Raw genomic sequence first — 12,738 nt, 5'->3', positions numbered from 1 at the left:
GTAATAAAAAACCAAAAATCTTTATAATTAGGCCTAAGGAAATCTCTGTTATTTAAATAAGTAAGGAAAGTTTATGCTTTTAGGGGAAAAGAAGAACTTAATTTTCTTCACTTTTTTTCCATCTTGTCATTTTTTCACCACAGAGATTAGAAATTAGAAAAAAAGATGTGGTTTTGGAAGAAATATTGCCCGAGTACATAATTTATAGCTCTGATTTTTTTGTTACTTTAATGCAGGGAATAGCCTTGATGATCACTTAAAATACCTAGCAGCCCTTCTCCTCTCTGAGGCTGTGAATCTATAATTTCCACTGATGATACTCCAGGGTATAAGCTTACCACTGATTTTCTGTGAAGACACATACAAATAAAACTTGACCACTCAAACGTTTCAAGGGAAGTGAAGACAAAATATAAAAATACAGGTGGAAGGAGTGGATTTTCTGTACAGCGATACAGGATACACTGCTAGTTTACTGTGAATCCAGATCCTGGAGGCAGTTTGTTGTGTGGGACTCTTGGTCTGTGTTTTTAATGATCAACTTACATTTCTAGCCTTCATTGGTGCAGAAGAAAGCCAGAAAGTGTGGAGGGAGTGCACCCTAATGGCTCAGGAATCAGAAAACAAATAAAAGAATGTAAGGTTTTCTTAAAGCCATTCCCTAGATTTCCCTGACTCGTGTTTTTTCAACATTTGGGAGTGACTGTAATGTCAGCTCATCAAATTGTTTTGCTCCTAACAGTGCGTAAGTCTGAATTTCAGAAGACTGAAACAAAATTAACTGCATCCAAAAAATTCCAGACAGTTGTGCAACTGCAAACCAATGACCTGTTTGAATCTGTCTTATCTTAAATATATCATTTGGAATGTCGACTCTCTGTGGTATTCTCCATCCTTTAATAGTTTCATTGACAGTCATCCCTCTGCCCGTTTATGAGCACAAGGAAAAATAGGAATTAGTGAATCACTGGCACATGATTTTTACATGGGAAAAAAACAAGTTGTTGCCCAGCGCGCTCTTTTTTTCCCATAAAGAAAAAAACATTGGGAAATGTGAACATGTGGGTGCTGCCCACAAAAATGCAGTGAATTATCCCTCATTCTCCACTGTTTTCTGTTTGAACACTTTAAAAGGTAATAAAAAGCCCTACCACTTAAATCTTGCAGCGTATCACATTATACATTTTAGTAATAAAATCTAAGTACACTTAAATATATATACATCTCTTTAACTAATACATTTTATTGTTACACTTAGCTTTGCAGCTGTTAACTGCTTTTAAGTAGGAGCTTTTCATGTTATTTCTGGCATTTGTGGCTTTTTTCCATCAAATGGTACTTCTCTAAGCCACTTTATTAACATCAAAGGCAGGTGAATTATTTAAGGATTAGAATGAAACACCCCTTAGTAACAATTGTTAATTGACTTCAGATTAGTGCTTTGGCACTACTTAATGTAGCTGCTGCAATCTAACTTGACAGTGTATGCTAACCCATAATATACTATGGACCTGCAGAACCTACGATGTTCAAAACCAGATTCTCCATGCCATTGAAAAGTTTCACATGGTATCTTGCTCTTTTCCTAAAATGAGGAGAAGAGGAAGGAAGATAAGACAATTTTTAGTGGAATACAATCACAAGTCAGTGATTCACTAAATCCTGTTCTATCTTGTGATCATAAACGGACAGAGAGATGATTCTCTGTGAAATGGTATCTCCACAAGTTTCCTTTTCAAGTGATAATTCAAGTTAATAAAAAGTCCAACAGTTCCCATTTATCAAAATTTGTGAGGAACAGTTCATTCCAGTGTGAAAAATGTCAATATTTGCAATTGAAAGAGAACACTTTTTTTAAGTGGCAGTATCACAAGTTGGGCGTCTTCAACATTTCATAATCTCAACCTGCACTAGCATGTAGGTTTATGTTTGTCCTTTGAAAGCACTGAAATTTTCATCAAAAGTGACATTTTAGCAACATGTTTTAGAACTTCAGATTTTTTCAGGAAATCTTTTCCCTTGAATACTTTGACTGCTGCATTTTCAGCTACGGCCATGACATAATTAAAGCAACTTCACAAAAGATGGTGATATCTAAATCAGGCTGGTGGCAATATTGTCTACGGAGGGTCACAATCTGCATACTGCTTTAGCTGAAGCCAGTTGCATGGTCTTTTTGTACTGCTTTCTGGTGAAATTAATCCCATGGCTTGAACCAGCACAAATACTCTATGTCACCTAAATCCCACTTTATTTCAATGAGAGATGTACAGCACACAGGCAGCATAAGCCTCTGCTGAGGGCTCTCTGGAGAGTTTAATGAGGACATTATTAGAGCTGCCTCTTGTGTCAGAGGAGTGCAAGGTGGAGTTTTTGAGGCTAGATGACCAGTCACTTGTTGCAACCCTGTGGGAAGCTTGAGCTCATAACTGTAAAATGTGCTAGCTGGCTTTGTAGCATGATTTACCAGGTAAGGCTGTGCAAAACCCACCAACTGCAATTTGCATAGGTTTTGGAAAATGGAGCTGGTGTGCTCACTTCGCAGTGCTTTGGGACATCCCCTCCACTATTTGTACTTTGAGTTTCAGTATTGTGTGAACGTGAAAACTCAAAGTGAAACTGGCCACAGCCATGCAGACGTCAGTGCCCTGTTGCGAGCAATGAATCTGTTACTGCTGGTACAGACTGAAGTGTCTCCGAACCCAGCCAGAGGCTCTGCAAGAGCCATTTCCAGTCTCTGCAAAGAGGAGGCTTTGGCCAGGGATGGTGCTGTAAGTCAGCTGCCTTCCCTCTGCACCATGGATGTACTCACATGTACACCCTGTGTCTTTTGCAGGGTTCCAGCATGTATGTGTCTGACTTGTTAAAGATGGGACCTGGGTGGAGGAAGAGAATAAATAGACTGGGTGAAAAAAAAGTTTGCTACAGTCTTTTTTCAAGTCATTAAAAATATCAAGGATTTCTTCTTCCGGGATAAAACCGAGGTAGATTTACCAGCTCTGTGGCCTGAAGAATTTTTACAGCTCAGCTAAACAGAGATTTTGTGGAAGACTCTTTTTTTAGTTCATATCAAAGAGCCTGAATTGCTTTAAACTAAACTTAAGGTAATCTACAACTTTAGCGGGTTTAAAAAACAATGAGATGACTTTATACTTAAATAGTTTTGAATCAGGAATTTCTGCTAAAGATATAAATATGTGTATAAGACAGAGACAGGCATCGAGGAAGGTACTTTTCTTCATAAAAATCCAGTGAATATTAAGTGAATAAGAGAAAAACTCACTTAAATTAAATTTCACTACATTTTGTTTAAAGCTTTCCCTGTTTTCTAGCAAAACAGCACAACTGTTCTGATTTTCAGTTGTAACAAATACTTGAGAACTGCTAACAAATGAAAGACAGTGAATGAAAATGTATGTTTTGATGAAAAATCAAGTATTTGTTATAGAAATCCACACAATTCTGATGTTTTCACACAGCACTAATTTATTAGTCTAAGTAAAGATTCTAAATTTACAGATAATACTAAAAAAGTCAATATGACATATTATTAAAATTCCTCTACTGCTGCTTCACATTGTCCTTACTCAAGTTCCTCAAGAATTGCCATCGCTGCTTTTGTCTGTCTTACTCGTTAAAAAAAGGCAGAGAAGGAAAAGAAAGCTTCACTAGTAGAGAAGAATAACAACTTTTCCCATCCTGTTGAATCAGGATATTCTATAATTGCAAAGCAAGCCAACTTACAACTAAACATCATTTAGCTAGAGTAACTATTTCTATTACAGAGGACCCCCACCCACAGTTTTAAGAAACAGATACCAGATTTCTAGTAAATAGATGTACATAGTTGCTCTGAATTTTGGTTCTGTAGAGATCAGATGTGGAGTTTATCTCTTGGACTGAGTACTCCCCATATTTGTAGATGTGAATATTTGAGACTTGCCTTTCTAATCAAGACAGAATAGTTCATCCTGCTGAATCATTTAAATCACCTAAGGAAACCTGACCCATTAACCCTCACATGCAAGATACAACAAATATTGAACAATTCTGCCTTCTCAAACACTTTTCAGAAGTCACCACATTTACTGCTATGTGGTCAATGGAAACAAGTCCAAATTCTTTTGTTCCCCAGCACCTTATCTGAAGAAAATGACATTACCTGCTTGCATTTCACTCAGTTATTAGTATCAAATTAAACACATCTCTGGTTCTTTAGCTGATTGCAGAACTTTGGGGTCCTGTAAGCAACTCTTGCTGTATTTGTTCTTTCCAGAATTGCCCTCAACTAAATCTTTCACAGGGCAATCACATCTCAGGTCTGATTTCAGGTAGAATGAGTACACCGTTGATGACAAGAGGCATCCAGACTGCACCCTGGAAACAGAGCGAGAGGGATGTTGTGGACATGCACACACATAGACACTTGTGCGCACACACACACAGAGGTATCAGCAAACACACAGAGTACTAACAGAGCCCTTGGGAGCTTTTCAAATTGCCAGGAAGCCAAAAGGAGAAACAGCCTGTAATTTTCAACCAACCAGGCAAGAAGGAAAAGAGAGTGGGTGGAGGAGTGGGAAATTTTGTGTGAGATGGAGTCAGACTCACAAGACAGTCCAAGAACCAGGGTAGTTATGGAGAGGTCTTGCTTTGACATTAATAGGTAAACCTAGTTCAGAATGATAGCTGAGTTTGCCATCACTGCTATTGGTGGATATCAGTGTGATAACACAGCGCAAATCCCATAGCCTATGGTGCTATACAAAGGAAGACAAGAGTGTAGTTTGGAAGGGAAAACTTCACATGCCTGTGATCATATGACCACAGAGATTTCACATGTTATGGGAGTACAACCTTCTCAGCCCGTGTTAATGACAGGACTAAAACCTGGCAGATTTGCAGGTGATATAACCCTGTCCATCTCCTGACCTTTCTGCCTTATTGCACAGGCCAACTGGTTTTGAACACGCAGAGAGAATCTTTGCCATGTGATTGCTACTCAGACACCGTCTCTGTAATTTAGATTATGAAAGGCTTGTGGTGACTTTCAGGTTTTGTCATCAATAGCATGTTTTTGGCGTGGGTGGTGTAGCTGTGCCAAACCCAGTACATCATGATGAGAACGTGAACTATTTCAGGTACTCTGCTATAATAACTTTGCTGTGCTTAATTAAGTCACAGATTAATCCGGTAGGAAGAACAATCTGGAGTGTACTTGCACTGCAGTGTCTGAAGTCTATCAAAATGATAAGTCATCAGGCGCAGAAGTCCCATACATGGAGGCCTGAGCTTATGGGGAGAAGGAGGAGGTAAGGTGCCCCTGGCACTCCTTCCTGCCACAAGGGTCATGCTCCTCTCTGGGTTTCATGGAAGAGCTAAGTGCATAAAATCCCCTGCTCACTCTGGTCGTGTGCTGGCCGCTGGTGTCACAATGCACACATAGCAAATGTACAACCTCCCCCCACCTTCTTCGGTGAGGTACAAGTCTGCTGGGATATTAAAACCCTCCTGAACCTTTATTTCTAGGAAATGATCACCCATGGGCCTAAGCAGTGACTTGCATTGGTCCTCTCTGCAGATTTAAAAAGGACCGTTCTCCAGCCTACCCTTCCTTCCATCACCCTGCCTCTACTAGGCTTTACAATAGCTGGCCAGGCTGTTCCACCTGATGGTCTTTGGGCATTTGGATGACTGTGCAGAGACGCTCTTGGTTTGCATATATACTGAAATCTTGGCTGGTTTTCCTACTCTCTTTTCCTCTCCCCCTCATTTCCAGTGCTTACTTTAATTTATAATGATAGAAAGTGCTTTATTGGTTGGGCATTGAGGACCGGTCAGATCAGACAGGAGAACTGTGCATCATTAATTTAAGGGGAGGGTATAAATTCAATGCCATAATAAACCTGAGCTTGAAGATCACTCTGTTTCCTCTGGCAGAACAGGACAGAACTGCTAAGCCCTGCTTCCCACTTTGAATGGCCATCAACTGTGGTATATCAAAGTAGGAAAGAGTGGATTACTCAGTTTCCTGCAAGTACAAACTTAATGATACTACACAGTGCAGCCCAGAGAAATCAGAGGTGGTGAAATGCTCCATGCTTGACCCTAATGGGTAGTATTCAGGATGTTGGTCAATGCTCTTCAAACAAAAACAAGCTCCAGTTTGTTCTATAAAATGAGGAATGCAGCACAGAAAACTGGGTCTGTGCCACAGAAAGCCCAGCGATAGCGGTGACTAAGAATTTTATACTGTGTTGAGTAATACCACTCTGCAAGGCGATGCAGGAGAAGGAACAATTTAGCACAGTGTATACTCAGATTTATAGAAAATCAGCTTCACGGAAACTGCCAGTAGAGCGGTACTGATGGGTTTGCATTATGTGAGCACAGCAGCAAAGCAAAACAATGCTGGGGAACAGACTGGTTTTGTTCTCAGCTACTATGCACAGTGAAACTTTTATTAAGACATGTTGGCTTGCTCTGGCAGCAGCTTGAAAATTACCTCCTAAAATTCTGATGACCTAGGAGCTGCTCCCTCTCCCATTGCAAATATTTGTAAGTCAGTGTACAGCGAATTGGTACGCCAAAACTTTTGGGGCTTAGAAAGTGCAGGAACAGGCTGCCCATATGCAAACTAAAGACAGAGTTGCTATGCTCTTTCTTTCCAGTGAAGCTGCATGCATGGAGTAGAGAAATGTGTAATCACTACCAGTTACTTGGCAGTTACTTCTGTAAGTTAAAAAGATAATTGCCATGTTGGGCCATGCGGTCCTTGCAGCTCATGTATACAGCTCTCATTGAATTCATGCAGATTTGCCTGGAAGGAGCAAGGGCAGTGTAGGATCACCCTTATACTTTCTCAGAAGTAGAGAAGGGAGAAGAAATCTTGCTTTTACCTTTGCAAATTGAAAATCTCCCTCCTTCCCCAGCTGACAGCTGTGCTGTGTTTCAAGATGCAGCTGTGCCATAAGCTTGGTTTTTCACCTATGGGCTTTTTCTGAAAAGCAGCAGATTGGTGAGGAATGTGTTCCAAAAAACTCCAGTTAAGAAGGCATTACATACTAAGATCACATAGACTTGAAATAGATTTTTTTTTTTTAGGCCAGACTTTCACTCTGGCCATTTCAATAATGGAATTTGCTTACAAATAAAGCAAGGAAAAATTGGTGGGGAAAGGTAATATCTTTTATCACACAAGCTGGGGAAAACCAGACAAACTTCAAGGCAGACCAGTTCTTCCTTAGACACAAACAAGCACATTCATAAAATCTGGTTTATCATTTGGCTGGCTGCATTCATGTCTCCTTTGTTTCATTTTTCCACAAGAACTTTCTGTTCATCTGAATGCCTGCAATGATGCCAATTTTATGATCTTTTTAGACACACATGAACTAACACATTTTGTGCCATTCTCAATTCTACATTTTAAAGGAAATTACTCCAGAACTCACCTCAGGAAAAGAAAAATACAATGCAAATGAAACCACTATTGATTTCTAGTTCATCCATTAAGAAAAGAAAGAGTGCAGTATTACAAATGTTGTCCTTTTATCACGTGTACATGTATACTTACACTGCACATTGTGACTTCTATGTTACTTGCAAAGTACTGCAGATTATGTCTTTAAAATTCAGAAAGATAGTGTGTTTGGAAAATAATTCCAAATACCTTACATCTATTTTGTAAAACATTTAAATACAATATATGTACAAATATGACAGTACATACTATAGGAAAATACTGGTCCTACCTACCTTGCTGTAAAATGAATTACAGCTCAGTATTTTCAGATGGTGGCATACAGCCTTACAGATTTCCAACAGCATTGTTGTTATTCACTTCCACCATGATAATATCATGTGGCTCCAGTTAATATGAGAGCCTGTAATTAAAAATTACAATGGTAAATGCTATAACTACACAGTAAGAGACTTGTCCTGAAAATCCTAAACAGCTGGCGGGAGTGCATTTAATACAATTTACACTAATAATTGTTGAAGAACTTGCATGCATGAGCTGGAGCTGTGGTCAAACCTCACTTTCAGGTCTGGAGCTTAACCGTCTGTATCTGCGTGACAGTAAACAATCTGTATTTCTGTCTGCACTTTACATCTTATCACATTCTAAGACCATGCATGTAGCAGATGTTGTTTTCGGTGCTAAAACTCATTTTGGACTTACTTGGCATGCAGACTGAAAATGCCCATGGCATCATTTTATTGTGCCTTTTTTGACAGATAACGTAAGGTTTGTTGTAAGTTCTGCCAGTGCAATCTGACAGGACAGTCCTACTGAATTTTTACGTGAATCTGTGACTGAAAAACTACCATCTGACAGCTGAATTTTCTACTGACTTCTGGCTCATATCAAATTTGAATGCACACTTGCAGAAATATGTCCTGAACATACTTGTGAAAATGTGTGAAAATCACTGATGAAATTCTAATTTTGTTTTCACTTCTGCTGTTATGCACAGCAGCCTGTGGGACCTTAAATTTGTAGATGTGTGGAATAACAGAATGCTTTTAAATTAATAAAAAAAAAAATATCTTTGCACTGGCTGAGTACAGCAAACAACTGTATTTAGTTTACTTCACCATGCACTTATTTTTGCTGTTTCATTTTCTGTAACCTAGAGACCTTCTTGATCTGATACCTCATATATTCACATGAATACGAATGCCAGGAAAATTGAGAGACCAGAAATGAGCAGTAGGGTGAAGGGAAAAAGAGAGGGGAGGGCTGACAGACATTATTTATATGAATTATACTGTTTGTACACTGTATCTATATCCAGATACATACCATCAGCTATGCTAATAAGACTGACTATGTCCTGACATGGGCGAACCTCTTATTGTCTGAAGCTTCTGGAGATACCTTGGCCTTCAGCCTGTTAAAAGGACCCTGGGTGAATGAAGCTTTATTTTCAATCACAACTAATTTTCATAAATTGCAAATTATGTTCTTGAAAGGAACCAGATTAACAAGCAAGCAGACCTTGACCCACTGTAAATTGCCTTGGTTCTTCAGTTCGCATGGCTAGAAGGGACCAACACACAGCATGAAAGAATAGCTCAGTCCATGTTCCCATCAAACCCTTGACCTCTCTGTTAGACTGCCAACATGGATACCAGTTATGGAAGTAATTTAGTGCGCAAACAAGTATTTACCAGGAACTAAACTGAGACCACCAAACACATTTCACAGCAGAGACCAAACAGTCATTAGGCTGAGGAAATTTTAGGTCACTACTAACTTGGGTCTGATTCAAGAAAGCAACCTCAAGATAAAAGTCTCTACATCCCATCATCCAAGTCCCTGAGGCATTCAGTCCCTGAGTTCCTTTTCTGTTATAAACATAATTCCTGCACAAGATAAGAAGTTTCACTGTACATTCAGTAATCCAGGAAAAGATTAGAAACAGAAACAAAACCAAAAAAAAAGGCATTTGAAACATTTTGCAGAGACAGAGAAAGTGCAGTGTTTGTGTGAAGAAGTGGGAAGAAGCTCCAGCACTCCTCCCTAATGCAAGAGCAGTTAATTACTCTATGGGGGGAGCAGGGATCAGTCCTCCAGGAGCTCATTGCTGACATGAGGCACTTTGTTACTCCACAGTGCTCCCTTAGTAACATTCCTACACTGAGTTATCTTAATCATCTTTATGTATTTGTTCTTCTTTAAATAAGTCTGCTTTGTTTCTGTCTTCATTGTTTTGTTCCTTCTGTGAATCCAAAATTAAGGGTGAATTGCCGCCTCACAGAGAGTTCAATCTCCGTGATAATGGGTGAGTGCTTTTAAGAGTACACTTTTTGCCACATACATGCAGCTGTTAGAAGGAGCAGCAACAAAGAGTACAGTCCTGTCTGTAAGCAACACATACCATGTTGGTAGCAGAAAAGTACAGACTGTATTTGCTATCTATTTGCATAGCATTTTTCAGCTCTTGCAGGGAGCTGGTTTCTTTTCCTCACCTTTTTGCACTCACAAGTGAGAACTCTTCTGCCCCTCCCCACCCTGAGTATTTGCTTTCTAGACAAGGAGGCAGTGGTGAGGCAACATTACAACCCCCCCTCAAGAATGGGACACAGAATAAATGTGCTTCTGACGAGGAATACAGTGGTGCACTCTTACACATTGTTCAGTACTAGAGTGCAGCCCATGCTATGGATGTAATTAAATGTGTCAGCAGTCAGAAATATTAAAAAGATTACTTACCTGATTTTGTGCCTGTAGATGAGCACACCCCAACATTTCATTTTAGATATCCTTTGATCACTGCTGGAGAAAGTCTCTTCATTGGCACCACTGCTGCCTTGCAATGGATAGAAAAGAAACTCTCAGTCAAATCTACCTACCTACCTACTTTACCACTGAGGCCAGAATTGTCAGGGACTATCCCTCACAGCATGGCTCATTCCTTTATACACAGTTATTACTGGTAATAAGCTGGCTCATCTCTAGATGAGACTTTAAAGCAAGAGAAGTTTCCAAGTTAGTTTAACCCAAGTATAAAGCAGTGAGTATGATAAAGAGGTTTAGTTATTATGTACGATGATAGTCAAACCCAGCTCTTCAGTAGTGGTTTTTCATTCAGTAAAAGTTAATGTTTATAAAGGAAATGTGGACTTTAGGTGATTTAGACAGATGGGTCTGAACCCAAATATGGTCCTACAATAGCAAGAACTGAGGCTTTGGATTATTAGTATTCTTTAATGGGGGGTTCAAAATCTAGATTACGTTAAGTTGTGCTCATAGTAGAGGTAAACTGGAAGCCTGATTAGTACATAAATCCAAAACTGGAGTTGGAATCCAAAGTTCAAAATCAGGCCCATCTTTTGCTGTTGCACTGAGATAATATGGATAATTTGATTAGGTAATATTCTGTGTTATTTAATCCAGAAGAAGGTACTCAGTGACTAATGACTGCAAGTGACTTGTTAGTTCACAGTAAGAGGTCTTTATTCAGCTCCTCTTCTGGCATCAGACATATTGTATCACCAACCAGAGAAATGTCCAACATGTGTAAGACTAATGAGGAAACAAATAAGTCATACATGAAGCTAGTTGTTGGCCACAACAGTGGGGAGAAGTAGTTGGCTCTCCCTCACTAGAGTGAGGTCAGAGGGGGGGTAAAAAAAAAAAGAGACTAAGTGGACTTACAGAGAACAGCAATATGATCTCAGTATCATATTTTGTGATGTTGCAACAGATGATGATCATGGTGATATGACATGTTTTTTCTGAAAGAAACTAAGCTGTGGAGTGCTTATGTTCTGCCAGAGCTATTCTATTCACAGTAGTTACCTCTAACTTTTTTTTCAGAATGAAGTCAGAAAATAGACCATCTTGCATAGAACAATTTAGAAACTCTTCCTTCCTAGAAAATGCTTCTTGCCATTCTTGTAACTTGAATAAGTCACTGAAAGCATTTTTTAAAACAGCACTTCCTTCCATTTGCTTGCTCATTTGTGGTTGAAGTATATTTATTCACTTCGTAGCTCTCATCCTGCCAAGCAGCAAACATGCAACACAGGCCTCTAAAACAAATGACAAAAAGCAATTTCTGTTATCCCCATTGTAAATCTGGAGGGAGGACGAGATCCACAAGTTGTTTCAGCTCTGGGCTCCTTGTTAGATGACCTCAATGGACAGCAAGGCACCTGAACTGGAGTGAGGCCCCTAAACCTCTCTTTGGATCTTACCTCTGCTAATGAATACAGACTCACACTAATATAAATAAGAACAGTAAGGAATTCAAAACCTTGATAAGGTGGGCTACAAGATATTTCACTGTTGTCAGTATTTTCAGTGTCACAGTTAAGCCTATCTGGTGGAATAAAGGGACAAGTAACCAGAAAGACTGAGCATGGTCTCCATGCATAGCCACAAGGCCAGGGATTTAGCTTTTTGGGGACAAGGAATGATTTTCTATGGCAAACAAATATTCTTCACACAAAAGAGCTTGAAACTTTTAGTTGGCAAAATATTTTAATGGAAAATTTTGCACCTACTAGAACCTACTTTTGATGCTGTGGAGTTGCAAAAATTAGAACAGCTCTGTTTTCAGAGATTAGCATCCCAGTTACTGGAGTAGCAAAAGGTTTCACAAGCAGCTTTGGGGCATGAACAGCCTGTGGCAATGGGAATATTTGCCATCAGTTGCCCTGCCTTTCTCTAAGGATTTTTAGTGGAAGTGCTGAAGGTGATGCCACCTGGCCCATCCAAGTGTTTCCCTCCTCCTATGACTGTTGGATGTACACTGCAGTAAAGCTGAACCTTACAAACATGTACAACAGGTTCTGCTCTGGGGAACGGCCAGTGCCAAGCAATGACTTGGCCTGAACACACCTGTGGTCACGGAGTTCGTCTGGAGGAGTGTTTCGGTGCCCCACACCTCCCCGGACATAACACCCTCTGCCCTTTCCATCCAGCGGCATCACGCTTTGATGAACAAAGAGCAGACATATCTCTGTGGCAGGTGGACCTGAAATTACACAAGCAAGAGTGTGACAAGACACTTCCACCTTGTGCTTCTGTGGAAATCTTGTTTGCTATGGTCAGTTTTGCCATGTATACAACCCCCGCCCTTCAAGGGGTGATGAAGTGCAAGGCCCAGCATCCGAGCAGGGACCGACCGTCATTGAAAGACCACTGCAAGATGATCAAAAAAGACCAGTCCTTAAAAATTACAGGGCCTTTTCTTCAGCGACACAGGCAGTAGTCTACTTGTT

The sequence above is a fragment of the Haliaeetus albicilla genome, chromosome 17 (genome assembly GCF_947461875.1).
Source record: "Haliaeetus albicilla chromosome 17, bHalAlb1.1, whole genome shotgun sequence".
Lineage (NCBI taxonomy): Eukaryota > Metazoa > Chordata > Aves > Accipitriformes > Accipitridae > Haliaeetus > Haliaeetus albicilla.
Note: the sequence above shows the minus strand (reverse complement) of the source record.